We start from the raw sequence: 21,094 nt of genomic DNA, 5'->3' as shown, positions 1-21,094 counted from the left end.
TGGCAGAGCTATGGCAATTGGGCATTGCAATTTGGTGGGCCAAAGCCATTTGAGCAAGGCAGAGTATGTCACACAGCATGCTGGAGGGATAAGTAGAGGCAGGAGTATGACCCCCCTACACTGACAGTATGGACATATAATAATAAAAGAACTGAAGCTGCGGCAAGCCAGATTCCAACAGCAACAATGTCAATAAACTAAGTGTGTTTTCTGTTGATTATGGTCATATCTGAGTTTGGGTGGGCAGGACAGCACTGCAGCCACACCTTGCAGTGCACTTGTGCAGGAAGGTGTGAATACCCAGAAGGAAGGGCCCCCACTACTATCAACAAAGCACTAACACACAATTATGCTGGTATGAAAAGTATGTACAGCTATATTATCAATGGTACATGCTTGCTTCTGCATTTGGAGAGTTATTCCTGACACCTCTGCAAGGTCACCCTTCTCTACTCTACTTCCCCAGAAGCTGAAAATGGAAACTGATATGACTCGCATGTCCTGCATTTGGCTTGGCAGTTAGTTTTCCATTACAGCAAAACGTACTTCTCATGAGTACTTACTGCATATCTCAGGAGCACTTTCCCTAAGCTCCTCCTCTTCCCAGTGGCAAAGAAGGTCAAGTTGGAGCCTTTTCAGATCACTATAGTAGTCCTTCCACCCCTCAGTAATAAACCCTGCCAAGGCAGTGCCATGCATCCACTGTATACGAGGGACCCTCATAAGAGGGCCCCAACACTCTGTACATGAGCTACAGATATGTTTTAGATTCCTTCATGCAACACTTGAGAGCCCTGCTATAATCAGAACTCTTCGAAGCCATGGTCACTGCACCAGTCACAATCTTCAGGAATATAGTAGCACACAAATACAGATGTATGTTGCAGCTATCTTGTGATATGAATCAATAGGCACCAAACAAGAGTGACAGTTTGAAATGCCACAATATAGTGGCACATAAATGCATGTCATGCCACGATGGTGTTTGAGGTGTAAACATAATGATTTGCTTATATGTAGTCCATGCAAGTCGCATCTCATTCTATTATTGCTCTTTAGCACCACTAGGGACCACAGCACACTTTATATACCCACATTCCCTTAGAAGTGCCCATCCATGTATCTGCAATGCACTTCACAGTCACTTGTGTATGTGCACAGTCAGACATAAGCCTCATATCAAAGCCTTGGTCCAGTGTACACTGTATAAAATGTGCAGCTCAGAAATAATTACTCAAGACTGGTTCATTTTAATAACTGTTAGGCTAACAGCCTCAAAACTGATAGCCACAGCAGTGCTCATAATTATACAGAATTTTACTGAAGTGGAAGCAAAAGGAATTGAGACTGAAAGTACAACTGCAGAGTATGCACAGATGTATAACTATTTTGGTAATTATTTATGGGATACTAACTGGACATGTGGGAGAACGTGGGCAAAATCTTTGTTTTACTGCCACTGTAGCTGTTTGTGGGGAGTTAATCAACATCTGACTATTGACTGGGAGGCAAGGATCACAGGTGGGTTTGTTAGTCTGCTTTGAAGTGTACAGCCACAGTGCTTAACTGATGATACCATGAGGTATGCTTGCTGGAAGTAGAGTATACAGCTCATATAAGGGGAGTAGTAACTAAAATGTGCTTCTCTGTTGTCCGCTGGTGTGGGGAAATGCTTTTCAAAATGTGTCTCTGTAATTTGTTGAGGACTGGAACTGATTTTCAAAATATGTCTCCCTATGGTGTTGCTTGAGGGAATTATTCTTGTGACGCCCCTCTTCTGGGCCAGTAATCAATGAGCCTCAATCCTTACACTGATACTGGTAATGGATGTTCACTTGGAACAGAAATAAATGCACACAGAATTTTAAGATGCAGCTCTCTGCACCAAGCACAATTTCCCTTAACAGCACACAGGGAACACTGTCTAGGTGCTGGGTTTCTCTCTCTCCAGGCCCCCAGTAAGACTTCCCACTGACACAGCTGTAGAGCCGAGTCCTCAGCCAAGGGTTCTAAGCCAAGTCTTCCACCACCCTTACTTTGAAATCAGTGTTCTGTGTCCCTTCTCCAAGTAGCCGACACACAGTCTGAGATTTGATTTTTACACACGCACACACACGCGCACACACAGGCATAGATTTACCAGTTATGCCCTGACTGTAAGGCAGTTCCACCACCACCAGAACACTCCAAAGCCAACTACTCTAAGCTTCTTACATGGGTACCCAATTATACTGAGTAAAATGAATACTAATACAGATGGTAGTGTTTGACCTATGCAGCAAGGCCTTCAGGAGCGTGCACAGTATCACCAAATAAATACAAGTACTCTCAAAGGTTAAAATATTCTCTAAAAGGCCAGATACAATTAAAGGTCTAAATATATTTAATAATAAATAAAAGAACATGAAAATACTGTCTATTTACAATAAACACCAGAGTTTTAGCCACAGGAAATGTTAAAACTAACAGAGATGGATAGATTCACACATTTATAGAAAAACGGTACCTAACTAATCTCACTATATTTTCCTGACTGATCTAATGAATTACTACTTCTTCGTTACTTACTAAAGCAAGGCAAGATGAAGTGCTGATGGGTGCTTCTTTGACAGGTGTACAAACTGCCCTGTCTTCTGTCTCACAAAGTATTAAAACATCATTTTAGTGCTGGATTACAGAATGGCATCATGTACACTGGGTCATCTGACTCTGGTTCCCACACTACCCCCCTTTACAAGAAGTTGAACCAGAATTTAGCACATATGTGTTGACATACACACAGAGCTCTGCTAAGATAGGTTATACCATCTGGAAACTTTAAAACCATTTCAAAACTTCCACCCTTCCAAGGTAGCAATTAGTTCACCCCTAAGGACAATACAATAGGATTCCTAGTCCTGGTTTTCAAAGATATTTAATCTCTGGCTGCAATCAGAACTGTAAGATGCAATCTTTGTAGCCTAAACCAGATAATTTAATTTCAGCCTATTTTTCAAATTAGCTAGATTAGCTGGACTGAGATTAACCTCTTCTCTTCCAGCATCCTCAACAGTTACAATACAGTCTGACATGCATGTGTATTTCTTTTCTGTCCAGCAGGAACCACTGTTGGTACATTTTTAACACAAGCAGCTTTAGAAATACATTTTCAACACAAGCACCTGTACAAATCAGTTTGATATACAAATGACATACAATTATTTATAAAACTCCACCTGGCATATGCTACACATCCACTGCCCTACTTCTCCTGGCATAGCTGGCAATACCTCACATCATCACAGCTCTTCCCCCTTTGAAGACTCAATCTAGTTTCTCAAGTGACCCTGGAGAAATGCTGCTTGAAAGGGGTAAGCCTGTCTGGGAATACATTAACCCATCTGTATTAGCATTGCTGACCCCACCACTGTGCTGCACTGTCATGTCATATGCCTGCAACCCTAGGCTCTACCTTAATAACTTGACATTTTGCTGGCTGGCTCAATGTAGCAACAGATCCCCCTCTGACTCCTCCTGCCACCCACTGCAAATACTCAGCACAAGGGCCTCCCTATCATGGTAAGGTTTCATCATGTTAACATGATACAATTTATGCCCCTGCCTCCTGCCTGGCAGTTCTACCATTTAATTAACATTACTAACCTTCATTACCACCTTGTAGGGTCCCTCCCAGGATGCCTGCAGCTTATTGTGTCAGACAGGGGTGAGAACCATTACAAGCTGCCCCACAGCATACTCTCTAGCTCGAGCATTCCTGTCATACCAGACCTTTTTCTGCTGTTGGGTTCCTGCCAGGTTCTCCTGGGCCGAGCCCATGAGCTTCTTAAGCCTTGTCCTGAGGTTTAGGTCATATGCCACATAACAGACTTCTTGTGGGATTCAAACTTAACCTCCCACTCATCACGAATCAAATCTGAATGCCTTCACACCCTGTGCCCACACAACTCAAAGGGGAAAAACCTATGGACTCCTGGGGTACCTCTCTGTATGCAAACAGAAGGGGAAATATTTGTCCTACTCTCTCAAACTGGTCTGCAAGTGCCCATAGCATGGTCTTTAGTGTAGAGTTTCTCTCCACAAGACCATTAGTCTGAGGGTGGTAGGAGGTGGTCTTTAGGTGCTTCACCCCACAGTGTTCCCACAGACAAGCCAGCAGGAATGACATGACATTGGCACCTGTCAGGATTTCTCTCGGGAAACCTACCCTGCTGAAAATCTCTAACAAAGCATATGTCACATTCTCTGCCTCAATTGAGGACAGAGCCAATGCCTCAGGGTATCTAGTAGCATAATCTACCACCACCAGGATATACATCTTCCCTGTGGACCTTGGGGTATTCAGAGGACCCACAGTATGCATATCTACCCTCTGAAAAAGCTCCTCAGTCACAGGCAAAGGCACCAAAGGAGCTTTGACCTTGTCCCTGCCTTGTCTACTTTTTGGCACTGCTTACAGGTTCTGCAGTACCATGTTACATCCCTTGCAATCCCAGACCAATAAAAGTTCTGCATAATATGTCTATCGGTACACTTTATGCCCATATGACCTGCAAAAAGAATGTCATGGGCTATTGCTAGAAGTGCCAGACAGTAGGCTCTGGGTACTACCAACTGTTGTATTACCTCACCCTCTAGTCCTCCATCAGGGGGTCCACTCTCTATACAGTAACCCTTTGTTCCAGTATACAGACTCCCCTTTTCCTTGAGGATCAGGTGCCTCCATAGCTACCTCCCTCAAGCCTCTTCGTGTAGGGTCCGAGAACTGAGCCTGTCTCAACTCTACCTTTGTGACCCTTCCCAGATCCCCTTCCACAGTAAGTCTGATATCCTCGGACAGCGGTGCCTCACTGTCAACACGGGTAGTACCATTCACCTCTGCCCTTGCAGTCACTCTGTCCAAGGGAACATCAAAACCTACCAGCAGCTGTGGATCACCTTCAGGCTCACTGTTACAGGGTAGCTCCCTCCCTGAAACAGCCACCTCACCAGCCCTGGCTTTAGGTGTGGGGGTCCCTCTCTCCATAAGGCTACCAGCCTCACATGCCTGTCTCCAAGCCTGACTGCATGTAACTGCATGCACACAAAGTACTGCATTATCAAAATCATTCCTTATCAGGACATCTGCAGGGATATCCTCAAACACACTTACCTACTTGCTTCCTTTTCCACCTTCCCAGTCAAGGTGAACCCTAGCCAAAGGAATTTGGAATGAGGTCCCTTCTAAAGCCCTGACTGGAGTGGACTGCCAAGAAAGTACTGCTCCTCTTCAGCAACTGCAGGCTTCAGAACAGTTATGTCAGAGGCTGTCTCTCTTAGTAGTGGCCTGTTTTCAATCCACTAAGATAGAATATAAACTCTGGCAATAGTCTGGTACCCCTGTTGTCTCCAGACAACTTATCACTGGCATACTGTTATTCCCACTTGTTGGCTCCCCCACCTTTTGTTCCCCACCTTGCCTCCATGGACATATGTATGCTACATGGCCCCACTGGTTACATTTAAAAACATTTAACCCTTGATCCTGGTCGTGTTCCTGAACTAGTGGCTTCCCTGGTTACTGGTAGACATTGTTGAGATGGTTTAGACTGCCCACTATGGGTTCCCTTATATCCATGTGCAGCACTGGGTATTCCCTTCTTGTGCAGTGATGTCCTGCTTGCTAAGTAGAGATCCCTTTTCCTCCCAGCTTATCTCCAGTGTTACACAGCTGGTCTGCCAACCAGATTCTCATGTCCTTAGGCAAAGTGCTAAGGGCTTGTTCCCTCACCAAAAGGACTGCCAGCCTTTCAAAAGTGGTGACCTGACACCCACTCATCCAGCTATGAAAATAAGTGCTTAACTCAGCAATATAATTGCATGCACTTTCATCTGCCTTGCGTCTATGCTCACAAATTTTTTTTTTCTGTAAGCTTCAGGTGTTACCTTAAACATTCCAATAAACAGTTTTACCTTATCATAGTTTAAACAATCAGTATCAGGCAATTTAGAAACAGCAGTTATAGCTTTACCGTGGAGTAAGGGGGTCAGAAATCATAGCCAGATCCCTTGGTCAATATAATATGACTTACATGCTCTTTCAAATATATGAATAAAACTATCAAAATGATCACCCTCTGTAAACTGTGGAAGTAATTTACTTACCTTTATTGCTTCTTGGGTTCAGTTATTCCCTTCCCCATTACCTCCATGACCCTGATGAAGAGTCAGCATCTCCATCTCATGTTGGCACTGTTTCTCATTTGCATAGACCTCCAAATACCGCAGTCTCTCTGCTGATTCTAATTCCATCTGTTTCTCCCTTTCTTCAGCCTCCAAATGCTGTGGTCTCTCCGCTGATTCCACTTCCAAATGTTTGGCTTCCAGTTCAAATCTCTAATGCCAGATGGACTTTTAAATCTTTTGAGAAAAAGTTGAACTGCCCTGTTTCTGAAGGCTGCACATCTCCATCACCAGACTGGTTGTCAATCCATGCTGTAGCTATGATTAAGGCTGAAATAATTTCCTCTTTAGTCAGGTTGGCATGCAGCAGTCCCTTAGCTTCACAAACCTTGGCCAACTGGTTTTGTCAACTTGTCATACACCTCTGCTGGCATCTTTGTCTGCTTTCTCTGACTAAACTAAAAAAAAAAAAATAAAACTGTTGTGAAAATGAAACTGTTTCTTGTGGCCACCTTCAGTGACAATTGCCTACAGGCTACAAAAGTTAAATAACATCTGCACCAGTGCTCACCAATATGTGACACCCCTCTTCTGGGCCAGCAGTCAAGTAGCTTCAATCCTTACACCGACACTGGTGAGGTACATTCACTTGGAACAGAAATAGATACACACAGTATTCTCAGATCTAGCTCTCGGCACCAAGTACAATTTTCCTTAAGAGCACACAGGGAACACAGTCTCGGGCTGGGTTTTTCTCTCTCTCCATGCTCCCAGTAAGACTCCTCAATGACACAGCTGTAGAGTTTAGACCTCAGCCGAGTGTTCCAAACCAAGTCTTTCACCACCCTCTCTACGAAACCAGTGCTCTGTGTTCCTGCTCCAAGTAGCTGACACACACACGCGTTGACATTTCATTTTCACACACACCTGGGAAAGGCTGGCACAGATTTACTAGTTATGCCCAGACTACACTGTAGATCCACTGTCACCAGAATACTCCAAAGCCAGCTAATCTTACAAGGGTACTCAATTATATGGAGTAAAATGAATACTAATACAAATGGTAGTGTTTGACCAATCGAGCAAGGCTTTCAGGAGGGGCTGCAGTGTCATCAAATAAATATAAGTACTCTTAAATGTTAAAGTATTCTCTAAAAGACCAGTCACAATGAAAGGTTTAAATTTATTCAGTAATAAACAACAAAAGAACATGAAAATACTAAATAACTATTTACAATAAACCAGAGTTTCAATCACAGGAAATATTAAAATAACACGGATGGATAGATTCACACAGTTACAGAAAAACAGTACTTAACTAATCTCCCTATATTTTTTGGACTTATCTAAAGAATTAATATTCCCTAGTTACTTACTAAAGCAAGGCAAAATGAAATGGGTGAGGGGTCCTTCTTTGTCAGATTTTAGAAACAGACTGCCCTGAGACTTTTATCACCTAGTATTAAAACATCATTGCAATGCTGGATTACTGAATTACATCACATACATCCGGTCATCTGACTCTGGTTACCATGCTACCCTCCTTTACTAGAAGCTGAACCAGAGTTTAGCACATGCGTTACCATACACACAGATAGAGCTTTGCTAGGATGTGTTATACCTCCTGGAAGCTATGAAACCATTTCAAAACTAACATCCTTCCAGGTCAGCAATTAGTTCACCCCTAAGGACAATATAATAGGGTTCCTAGTCCTGGTTTTCACAGACATTTTGTCTCTGGCTGCAGTCAGAAGTGTAAGCTGCAATCTTTATGGCCTAAACCAGGTAATTTAATTTCAGACTATTTTTCAAAGTTAGCTGGACTGAGATTAACCTCTTCTCTTCCAGTATCCTCTGTTAGAATATATTCATTTCAACAGTTACAATACAGTCTAACATACCTGTGTATTTCTTTTCTGTCCCGCAGGACTCACTGTTGGTGCATTTTTAACACAAGCAGCTTTACAAATACATTTTCAATACAAGCATCTGTACAAATCAGTTTGATATACTAATGGACATATAATTCTTTACAAAACTCCAACTAGCTATGCTGGCATATGTTACACATCCATTGCCCTACTTCTCCTGGCATACCTGGCAATACCTCACATTAGAATTTTCAGAATGTGCCTCTGGTGTTTGTGGAGCTGGGAATCTCCAAAGTTAATTATATGGACTGAGGAGTAGTAAATGAGCATCACTCTGCATTAGGCAAGGAGGGGGTGGAGGGATCTTACTGGCATATATATGTACCTATGGTATATCACACATGTTGCAAGTGACATACTCAGGGATACGTTTACAGTAGACCCAACCTCATGTTCTGCTGAGAACCTATGAAGGCCAGAGAGTACATAACAGTGGACAGTAGCATAGCAGCCATGCTGTTAGCACATATGTTGAGTTTGAAACTGCTTGCCTTGGGAAGTGTGGGGGACATCAAAAGGCTGACATATATAGGTAACAGATGCTACACAGCACTGCTAAGTGGGACAGACAGGGGGACAGGTGAACACAGCTGTAGCCATCCAAGTATGGTTGAGGCTGTACCTATGATGCTGGAGGCCATGGTACACAGACCACATATACAGATGCAATGACATCCAGCCACATTTCCAAGGTAGACTTCACAGGTACATAATGCACAGGCATGTCTGTGACCAGCTGCAAACAGCTGCTCCATGACAGTGACCTATTAAAAGGAGGTCTGTGCCTCTGGGTGGTCGAATGTTGCACAGACTGTGCAACCTGTGGAACATGGCGTGGGGCACTGTACTGCTGGTGTGTAGATATCACTGTCTAACAGCTAACCATATGCATTCACATTTCCAAGCCAAGATGGCTCAAATTAAGAAAATCAATGGAAATCTTTTTCTAGGTTGAGAGAAATATCTTGTTGCAGGTTCTCTGTGAGCACAGCCAATGGATCCTCCTAACCAACAAGACCAACCAGAGTTTCTTCAGCTATGCCTGGCAGGACCTTGTCATGAACATTAATGCTGTTGGTGGCCACAACAGGTCACTAATCAACTAGTCATAGTGTCAACACAGATACCATTGATAGACATGGAGGAGGTCTTGACATCCCTGTCTAGGGTGACAGGTAGAGCACCTGACATTGACACAAATCTTCACCCACCACAGGTATCAGTGGTGATGCCCCAGGTGGGTATATCCTTACATATACAACATATTTGTTTTGACTTCCATAGCTGATTTCCTTGCTTCCAGGTAATCTAGTTCACTGGGCTATTCTTGACCCACATCCAGGTCTGATGAGGAGATTAATGATCTTGGTGCAGAGTAATATTGCTACTAGGAGTTTTTTTAATGCCCTACATACCTCTCAACTGTACAGATTTTCACAGAATGTCCAGATGTTGGCCTCATATTTTTTGGTCCAGTTTTTCTAAAATTGTGTTTTTCTGGCAAATTAGTGGTAAATCATTAAAGATTAAAGTTCGAAAATAATGACAGATGTGAGTTTCAGACTTCATATCCTTTAGAAAAAGTCATGCTAATGCAAAACCTGTTATTCTATCAACTTTCTAAGTTTGTAACAATATTTTAAAAATGTCCCTATTTTTGGGCCTTTGTCCCACTTTTGCTTATGTTTTTTGTGACACCCTAGCACTGGCCCAGTAATCAAGGAGCCTCAATCCTCACCACTAGCACTAGTGAGGGATGTACATTGGGAGGATAACAAGATGCAGCTCTCTGCATCAAGTGCAATTTCCCTTAAGACCAAAGACCAGTGTCAGTCTGGGGCAATTTACACACACACCTGGGAAAGGCTAGTACAGGTTTACTAGCTATGTCCCCTTCTGCCCAGACTATAAGGTAGTTATCACTGCCACCAGCCACGTCTTTATCAGCTACTTTAAGGCCCTTAAAAGGTGTACAATCTTACTGTGTAATGTTACTATCAATACAAATGATAGTTTGACCAAGAGCAAGGCTGTTAGGAGTGGCCCACAGTGTCAGCAAATAAATATGCAAGTACTCTCAGAACTATACGTCTCAAATATCAGTCACAATGAAATGTTTAAATATATTTAATAAGAAATAGTAAAACAACAAGAAAATACTCAGTATATAATCACAGTTACATCAGAGTTCAAAATCACAGTAAATAGTTAAAACATTGCAGGACAGTCTCAAATAAAGAAAGAAAACATCTAAATTATACTTTACTATATTCCTGACTGAATCTAAGAGAATTACTATACCCTAGTTAAACCTAAGAGCAACAAGGCAGATGTGGTAAATAGGTCTTCCATCTGATGCTGTCAAGTCAAAGACAAAATACAAAATGCTCAGTCTGTCTCAGAGAGTTCTTAAATTAATATCTCGCATATTACTTCTGGGACAGCTTGCGGAATGACAATTTCTTGTCATCTGACTTCAGTTTCCAGGCTCAAAAACAACACTGATGCAGCTGCAGCCTCAAAAAAACACTGATGCAGCTGAAAGCATTTATCATCTACCTGTAAAAATACATAAACAAGGGCTTTTCTTAGATCCAAGGAAAATCTTGGAAGTCATAAAACAAACACTTCCAAGACAATACAAAAAAAAAACTTCTACTTCTAGACATTGTGTTTGTTACTGCACTGAAACTGAAAGATAACATCCTTTCCTTACATGGTCATAAAATAATTTACATTGTCAGCTATTTTTCTGAAATTAACATCTTGTGTTGCAGTTTCCATTGTTAACATATACACATCTAAACAGTTACAATAGTGTAGATACAGTTCTGTTCTTTTCCAACAGGGTGCACTGTGGTTACACTTAAGTTCAGTACTGTACAAACCCTGTTCAACACACACTTCTGTACCAGTAGTTTGAGATACACATAACATACAATTCTAATACATTTGTAACACAAGCATATGAATCATGTTGACATATTTTTATTTTATTTTACATTTTTTGACCGGGATAGTCCGACTGGATACATGTCCATTTTCAGCGGAGGCCCTGTGAGAAAAGCTCCGCAATAATAATAATAGTAATAGTACAATAATGTTCTAAGAGAGCAAAGGATATAGATAGATTTCAGATAGTTCACCACAGTAGGAACACATAGGCATATACTAAAGGTTAATAGAGTGAGAAAAAATATTAGATAGTACTTTTCACAAATTTAAAGCTCAATAGGAAACACTGCAGTATACAGAGAGGATAAACTCAGCAGGCATTACTGTACATTAAGACATGAGACAACAGATGAGTGGAGTATCTGCTTGCTGATAGCCTAATAGCTAAAGACCAAGTTGCTGGATTGAGTTAGTCAGGGTTTAAGCAAGGACAGAGCCAGTTAGCTCTTAAGTATTTTTGAGGCCTTTTTTAAATAGGCTCTTGGGTAAGGTTTGCAGGAAGAAGGTTCCAAATTTTACCCACTGAGTTAGCAAACAGGGAATCACCTGCTGTATTATTGGATTTTAGGGTAAAGACTGATAGCTTGTTGGACGAGCGAAGTGGGCTGATGGCATTATGTGGGCTAATAATACTCTTAAGGGTTGAGGTATTGTCTGGATGGTTGAGTATTTTGTGTGCTGCTGTAAGCTGGTTAAACTTTAGAAGGGAAGGAAATTCCAGCCAATCAAGCTGAGTTAGGTTTTTGCAGTGGTGTGTCCTGTATGCCATACCTGTGGCAAATCTAGCTATATGGTAGTAACAGGAAGATAGTTTGCTGAGGTTAGCTTTAGAGAGGTTTGTAAATATTGGTGAGGCATAAAGGAGAGTGTTGAGAAGATGGGTTCGGGCAATAGCACTCCTAGCAAAAGGAGTTAGGAAAGGGTTGGCCTTGTAGAGGGATCCTATTTTTCTGTTGATGGACTTAATAGTGTGGTCAATATGCACATCAAATTTGAGGTTAGTATCTATTATAACTCCTAGGAGCTTAGTTTGGTTATCTGGGGAGATGATTGTACCATTGTTAGATTTAATAGTGAAGACTGGATGAGTGGATCTAGAGGTGGAAGAGAAAAGCAGCAGCTTGGTTTTGTTGGGATTCAAGAGAAGTTGTCGATCCGTTAGCCATTTTTCAATACTGTTAAATGTATTCTGGGTTAGGGATAGCAGATAAGCTAATGTAGAATCGTCGGCATATTGGATACAGTGTGCATTTGGGATAGTGGTATTAAGGTCATTTATGAAGATAGAGAAGAGGAGGGGACCTAGAATAGAGCCCTGAGGGACTTCTATAGTGACCGGGAGATGTGATGACAGTTTGTCCTGTCATAAGATAGCCTGCTGTCTACCCCCTAGATAGGACTGAAACCATTGTAGAGAGTGATGATCCAGGAAGACAGCTTTCAGGGTACTGAGCAGAAGTTGATGGATGACCATATCAAAGGCCTTAGAGAGGTCCAGAAAGAGTGCAGATGATAGCTTCTTATTTCGATTAAGATTGATGACATTGGTGAAAGATGAGTGCTGATGTGGTACTATGGTGAAGTCTGAAACCATGCTGGGAGTCTGTGAGAAGTTTATTATGGCTGAGGTAGTGCATTAGGTGTATGTGGACACACTTTTCCAATAGTTTTGCTAGATGTGAGAGTATGGCTATGGGTCTAAAGTTGGACAATTCTATGGAACTACTTCCTTTATGTAGGGGTATTACATGTGATATTTTCCATATTGATGGAATGGTCACCTTGGAAATGGATCTATTAATGAGGGTAGAGACTGGGATAGCAATGGTCTCAGCAGCTAATTGCAGGAATTCAGCTGGGAGGTGGTCACTTTTGCTAAGGTTAGCTTGTTCCAGGTAGGTAACTTTATAATGGTGTATGCCTCTTAAAATTTAAAAAGCACTTTTTAGGTACTTTTCTTTATGGCTAATGTCTCAATGTTAAAATCCCACAGTATATATATTTTCTAACAGCGTTCTAAACTTTGCTGGTGAAGTCATGCAGCACAGCTTACAATTATAGATTCCAGATCGCTGGGCTGGCAGTATTTCCTTTCATGACAGCTTTGTCCAGATTTCTTGCTCTAAGAGGTTGAGAGGTATGATGCCTTAGCATTCCCCATCTCTCACACACCTGCAGATAGGCAATGGGGAGTGCTGACATATCATCATTCTGCCTCTGTGGCTAGTCAGCCTCTTTTCCTCCTTCCCTTTAGATAACACCCCCCCTTCTGAATCATTTGCCTCAAATAAGGATCTAAAGAGAGGTGAGCCCAGTAGCATGCTCTCCCTGTAGGAAGAACACACTTGACCTCCCACACCAGCTCTGATGCCACTGCAGCTAAGCAAGCCTTGTTACTCTCTACACCATGGCCATGATTCCCTTAAAAATCATTTAGTGCAACATGACAGAGCTAGAAAATACCACACAGTAAATATGGTCATGTCATCCTTACAGACATTTCAGGGATTCAGATGCTACCATCCAGGGGCCCATGTGCTGCTGAATGCCATAAGTATCACAATTCTTGAGGTCGATTCTCTTCTGCTTCAGTAGAGAACCCAATATAGAATGGTCAGAGGACTGCCTAGGACCCTTAGTGCTATGGTGTCCACATCTAATACGTGTCAGATGTTATACAGCCTACAGTGGACACCCAGACAGATGGATGTACATGCTGAGCCTACCCATAGTATGCCCTACCTTTTCTACTCAAAGAGCACACCATTCTACTTCAACAGTGGACCATACAGGTGAGACACTTCAGAAGGGATGCTCCATGAACAAGGATATGTATGGTCAGATGACAACTCCTGCAGGTGCCCTGGACTGTCAAAGAGAAATGCATGCAATGCAGCAACTGCTGCAGGTTTGTGCCCACCCACATGCCATCAGACCAATCCCTCACCCACCTGTACACAACTGTCTCACATTGGAGACACTGCTCCCCTCTCTGTACATGCTTCATAGCTCTTCACACTTACTATACCATGGCACATGCACACACCTATTTTCTTTAGACATATACACAACACACACACCTGCCATCCTCCAGTCACTGATGCCCTACCCACTGTGCATATGGCGACAATTTTGCCCTTCCCTCATTGCTTTGTTACCAGGACAGCTTGTGTCCAGCACAGTGTGGCTAGCCTATGCAAGGTACAAGATCAGGTTGCTTTATTGCACCCATCATTAAAATTATTTATATCTAATCTGCCCCATAGTTCAAAGATGAATACTAAGCTGGTGAGCCAGAAGACCATTAGTAGCCTAGCCACAATACCCTAGATTATGGGTACCCATTGTGATGACTAATTCATACCTAGTTTTTCTCCCTTTCAATGAGGGGACAGACTCGGGGTGCTATTTATGATTCCCCATCTATTCTTTAGGTTATGCTTAAAGGGAGTGTCAAGATTCTCTGTTTGCCAGATTGTTTTGATTAGGATGCTAGGTCATGTGATCTTTTTGTTTACATTCAGGCAGCTTTTAGTCTGAGCTCAAGTTTCAGTACTTTGGTGGAAGGGTAACTTAACACTTCAGGAAATGCTAACAGTTTCCTCTGTGTGCTCCTTTTATCTGCAGCCCTATGCTGACAGGAAAGCTTTAGCAGTCTTTGAAATGTAGTGCAGTAGTGCTTATACGAGCTACTTGTTTTTCCAGGCAGACAGCAGGTGAGTTTTTTAAATATTTCCTGCAACATAGTTTCTTGGTTTTGATTTAATGATGATGGAAACAGATGCAGTGCATGTTTTATTGTATTGTCTGGAGCAGTGCTGTTCATTTGCTAATGTAACTGCTCATTGAGGTGCTTTCTACATATATCTCTTTGTTTGTTCCAGTGATGGTTCCTACTGTTGGGAAAAGGGCACAACAATTATGGGAGATGTCCAAAGGTGAATAGTACAGGAAGCATTACTGCTGATGGAGGGGGAATAACCAGAATGGGTCAGGAAAAGGAACAGAAAGTACAACGCTTTCAACAGGGATAATCTGTTGTAGACGTCACAGGAATAAGCAAAACAGTCTACAAGTAATGAACCAAAAACTGCCAGAAGAGCTGGTTCACATGTAGACAGAATTAACTTTCCAGTACAAAGTAAAGATCCCAAAAAAGTGTCACCTGTTTAATGCAAATTACTTCTTTGCAGAGCAACTTAAGTAAGGTCTGCAGTTGAAACTTAGGAAACAGTCTCCTCAGAACCAGAGTCATGTGCTTGTGAGGAAGACATGTGAGAAGCCCTGTGTCATTATCAGAATCCTCTGATAAAACATCCTCACGATTCCAAAGGCTGCAAGCTAAGTAATTAATTTTTATTAACATACCCACTGTCTCTTGATGAAATATGTTTAACCTTTTCTTTTTCCTAGGGACAACCCTAGGAGACCACCAACTGAATGGATGACGCTTCAAACCAGAAAACAGATCTCTTACCCTGGGAAAAAGCTCCAGGAGAAACTTCTATGCCCAAAGTAGATGGTTCTCCCATACCCAGTATGGACCCTGCAACAGCCACAGAAGGTATGGCTTACCCCTGGTCCAGAGTGCCAAAAAGAACTATACTAAAATGTCCTGATGAAACCAGTCAGTGGTCTGAGTAACAAGCTATGGCCACTGCAGGGACACCCACCAATGGCAGAGAAGCAGACCGAGTCTACAGTACAGGCAAGGGCTCTTTATTTACTTTTTTTCCTTTTAGATACATGAGGAGGAAGAACCATAGGACCAGTAAATGTATTCATGTTCCTGCTAACGGAGAAGCCTGTCACAGCATGATGTAGCAGCTTGTTAACTGGATGCACCCACATTCAAGTGTGTGTGTGTGTGTGTGTGTGTGTGTGTGTGTGTGTGTGTGTGTGTGTGTGTGTGTGTGTGTGTGTGTGTGTGTATATATATATATATATATATATATATATATATATATATATATATATATATAGGTGCATAGGTGATTACTAGGCTAATTGCACAAGAGCATTTACAAGCCAAGCAAATAATGCCCAGGATGTGGCAGTATATCTTAATTCACCAGATATGGGATGGGGTAGTATCAGGGTGGTGGGTCTTTGGGTACTGGAGCCCACAGTCATTTTACAGATGGTCTCTGTCCATAGTGAACATGGGTAATACCCTGGGAGTGAATTTACAGTTCCCCATCCATTTATCCAAATTCATTTTCAAGAGAGTTAGGAACGGGCTTGATTTTCTAAGATGAAAAGTCTATTCCATAGACGAGGTAGCCTTTGGGATATGAATCTGTCTCTCCAGAAAGTTCTGTTAGAATCCCAAATAAGGTTCAGGTCCATGGAATGTGCAGCCCTTGTATAATTTTTCTTGCAAATATGTAACATTTTCATAAGGGCTGGATCAGAGAATGCCTCACAGGTCAGATATAAGTCACCTCTCAATAAACGATATGACATGATGTAAAGGGATAAGGTCTTAGTCAGTCTACAAAGACATGTGTCTTATGCTTTGTATTTTTAAGTGAGAAACCTCTAGGGCTGCTCCAATTTGTGAGTGTGCCTGGTTAGGTATACGCAGGGGGAACAATGTATTCGATTATGAGCCTGATGAGGGCCGAGTACAATGGCATTATGACTTCTGATCTTGATGGCATGCGTTTAGTTATTAGTTGAGCCATACAGAAGGCATTCCTCACTACCGTAGCTATCTGGTGGCCAAAGTTTAGGTTACTATCTGTGTTCCTAGGTACCTCATTACTGGGTCTACATTTAGGGGTGTGCTGTTAATATTATAATTATAATATTATAATTTGCAGCGATATCTGATTTATCAAATGGTATGATTATACTTTTTTTAGCATTTAATCAAAGACCATGGTTTTGGAACTAGTCATTTGTCATTTTTAGACCTATTTGTAGGATGTCAGCATTGTTCAGGGATTCAGTGATTGCTCCCGGTTTAAAGTCGTTAGTGAAATTGGGGAGTCAAAGGCTCTAACAGTGGCTTTTACTTCAGTGAATTATATACCAAACAGGTGGGGTCCCAACACTGACTCCTGTGGGATACCACTAGTAACAGGTTCCTTATCAGAGGATTCACCTATCTGAATGGCATGTGAGCCAACTTGCTAGCCATCTGGCAATGTAGAGGTTTATGCCCAACTCAGTAAGTTTATTTATGATCCCTGAGTGGGGGATTGTGGCAAAAGCTTTGGTCAGGTCTGCATAACCAGTGTGTACTGTTTTACCCTAATCCATGGCCCTGGTGACTTTCTCAAAGAAGTCCACCAGATTGAGCAAGCAAGTCCTCTCTAACAGACAATTGGGTCTGGTCCAGTGTTTGGAGAGTTCTTATGTTATTATTGATTAGGTCCATGATAATTCTCTCCATGGCCTTGCAGATAAGACTGGTCAAGCTTATGGGCCTGTAGTTCTCTGGGTGAGTTGATGGGCCCCCCTTGTGCAGAGGGACAACTGTTGCAGTCCTTCATTCCTCTGGGACAAAGCCCATCCAGAGGCTGTGATTAAAGAGGGTTTCTATTGGCCCTGGTAGATGCTGTTTTAAGCTACTTAAGAAACATCCTGGAATGTTGTCAGGACCCATGGCATCTATGTTTTTGTCTTTAGTGAGTGCAGTAATGACTTAGTCCCTCGGAATAACTGGAAGGGGAATGATTGTGTGCATCTCTTTGGCTGTGGAAGGAGGTGAGAACCTTGAAATGAACTTGCCTGCCAGCAGGTGTGCTATTAATTTCAGGCTGAGTGTAAGAGTTGCCATACATGATGTGGCACATTGCTGAGCATTTCCCCTGAGTATATGAAAATAATTTAAAAAAGCCTTATGGTTATCTTTTACCTGGGAGGCTATCTTTGCCTCAAAGTTTGCTTTGGCAGATTCGACCAGCTCCCCAATTTGTTTGTTTAGAAAGGAGAGTGCCTTTTTGCACTGCTTTGTCTGTTCTTTCTTCCTGTTTATGCTAGGGGTCCACCAGGGTGGTTTATTTTTTGCCAGTAATCATAGGTTTTACTCAGATAGGTACTGCCTTCTCTATGCAGCTATGAATATGGCTGTGCAGTGCTTTTGTGTACAGCTCAGAGTAGGCCTCAGTGGCATCCAGGTTGGGAGGGGCTTGGAAGTTTAATAAGCTGTCACTTAGTTTGAGGTATATGGCCTTAACAAGGTTCTTAACAAGTTTGGAGTTTCATGGGGGTTCTACGTTAGTTTCAATACTAAAGGAGATAATTTGGTGATCAGATTTTAGCAGGGGGGAGTTAATCTATGGGAGGTTGCAGCATCCCCACCATGTTCATCAGTACTAGGTGTAGGATATTTGTACCTCTATTTGGGGAGCTAACTAGTTTCTCCAGGGTGTTTGCATTGATAATGTCAAAAAACCTCTGAGCAAGTGAATTATGGGACGTATACATCTCCCAGTTTTTGGAGGGGTAGTTGAAGTCACCCATAAATATGGTATTAGGCTGAACGTTAAGAGATTCCAGTAGGTTTAGGGAGGTGGGTTCCAGATTCATGTTAGGAGATCTGTCGCTAGCAAGGATATGATAAGGGGCCGCACCTATGGTTAGTTGGGCATGGATCAGCTCAAGTGAGTCATATTGTTGGACTAGTCTTACGGTGTACTTCTACTTTATGAGCACTGAGACACCCCACCCTTTGTTTTAACCTAAGTTGAGGGGGGATCAAAATGTATGAAAGGCATTGTAGTCTTTGATAGCTGGGGTGCTTTCTATGGTTCTGAAGCATGTTTCTGTGACTGCACATATGTCTGCATTCTCCAGGGTGAGGAGTGCTACCAGGGAGTGCAGCTCTTTATTTAAACTCCTAGCATTGAGCAGCAGTACCTTTGGGAAGTCATGAATGATTTTTATGTTAGAGGGCTTAACAACTTAGCATGGCCTAAAGAAAGGCACTATGGGGATTGATAAAGTTTTTGCCAGTATCTGGAAGCCAAGTGGCAAGTGCAAACTATCTCTGGCAACACAGTCAGTCACGTCTCCCCAGGCTGACAGACATTGGATCCTCCTGTTGTAACAGCAGAAACTAAGGCATTTGTTGAATTCAACCATTCTTTGCCGGTACTGTGGCAGCATCATTGGTGAAGGTAGGATGCTACCCAAGGCTAGATTCATTCCCACCTGGGACGCATATTCAGAGAGCTCCATCATGTCTCTTTTCATATAGTCCAGTGAGGTACATCTTAGGGTTTTTACTCCCTCATGGACTATGACTGTGTCATACTGGTACTTGTGGTTTAAAGACCTAAGTGCATGAATGACCTGGTGGACCCTGGCTTCAGACAGCTCACTGTGATCTTTTCTTTCTTTACCCTGGTAAGGGGGACAACAGTATGTCTTACAATGCAATTCCCAATAACTAGAATGTTTGGCTGTATGGTGTGTTTTATTATGTGCTTGGGACTACTTTGATTTTCAGAATTATGTGCTGTATAAGTACTGTCGTTTTTGAATTTACATGGGACCAAAGAGATTCTTTTAGGAGGTCTTCCAGTTTTGTGTAGATTAGAGTGAGTACCTCTGCCTATGTGGATCTAGATGTTTGTTCCTTAGTGTTAGTAGTGAATGCTTTGGATGTAATGCTGACAATCTGGTTTGTATTTTTCATGTGCATGTGAGAGCTTTGTCTCCAACAGCATTGTGCAGCTACATCTCTCACACTCTGTTCTGTAACTAAATGTTTGTCAGTGAATGTGAAGCAATTACTACATTGCTACTGGATTTATAAATCGGTTACATTCCTTTGATCTAAAGTCAAAATATCCAAAAGCCAAATTATCTAAAAGTCAGAATATCAAAAAATTGGAAATTGACCTTTCTTTACTGTTGTGCAATCCCAGACTTGGTATATGTAGTTTCACAGGGTGTAGTGGTATGGGGAGATGGGGCTATAAAATAAGTTTTATTCATCGATATTATGATTTTCAATATGTTTAGTAGATTTTATATATAAATGTATAAAAAATATACATTTATGCACACCTACACTATGTAATCTGACAAATGGGTGCTTAAAACATTAGTCTAAGACTTGATATTTGATTGTCAGTGCGCCCTTATCAAGCATGTATTTACATTCTGCTTTCATCTTTACCCAGTTTTTGCCATCCTCAATACATTCCGTTTCTCCAGTCAATCTATACAACTAATGAACCAAATGCGAACAAAGGGAAAAAAAGTAAGTGATTCAGTGTAGTAAAAGATTATCTCAACAGCACATGATGTTAAAAACACACAATACAAAAAATACACATGCATACAAAGGCATATACTTTGCACTCAAACAGATAATGCACACGTATGCATATATTTATATACATATTTGTATGCATATATTTATAGACAAACACAAATGCTCACCTCACCTAACCTGTATAAAAGGTCACACAAAGACTGATTGCCAAACTACCACAAAACTTAAAACAAAACCTCCATGTAATAAAGAAACATCCCACATTACCATCGTAAACAAATAGAACTAAAGAAAAATAAGGTTTGATGTGTCAGAAAATATTTAAATAACTGATCACACAAAGGCAGTAAACATAATAACTGGTAAAATATGAAACGTGGAGTATAGTAATGTAAAGAATACAGCATTGAAACAAAAAGTGCATTAAATACATAATTCCAGCTTATTTTCTCCTCCAGTAGTTACACCTTGCACAAGGGACAACAGAAGTGATTCATCACAGTTTAAATAAGAATATTCTTCCAAACATAAAAAGCGCTTCCCTGCCTTTAAAGTCCAGTCTTGTGAAGGCCATCTTCTTTCAAAGGTGCTCACTTCTATAAATGACCTCCGCAAAACATCACTATCTCTAACATCTGCCACAACAGCAGCCAAATTAAAAGTCTCCGTTTACAAAATCTACTGAGTCTAATTTATAAGCCCAGTGTCACCAGCTTAAACAATCCTAAATACCAATTATTATTAGAAAAATACTGTACTAACCTCACTTTCAATTGTGACAGTACATTCTCAACTGAGATGTATTCTGTGGAAA

The sequence above is a fragment of the Protopterus annectens genome, chromosome 2.part0 (genome assembly GCF_019279795.1).
Source record: "Protopterus annectens isolate FY-2018-M chromosome 2.part0, PAN1.0, whole genome shotgun sequence".
Lineage (NCBI taxonomy): Eukaryota > Metazoa > Chordata > Ceratodontiformes > Protopteridae > Protopterus > Protopterus annectens.
This window is presented reverse-complemented; position numbering follows the sequence as displayed.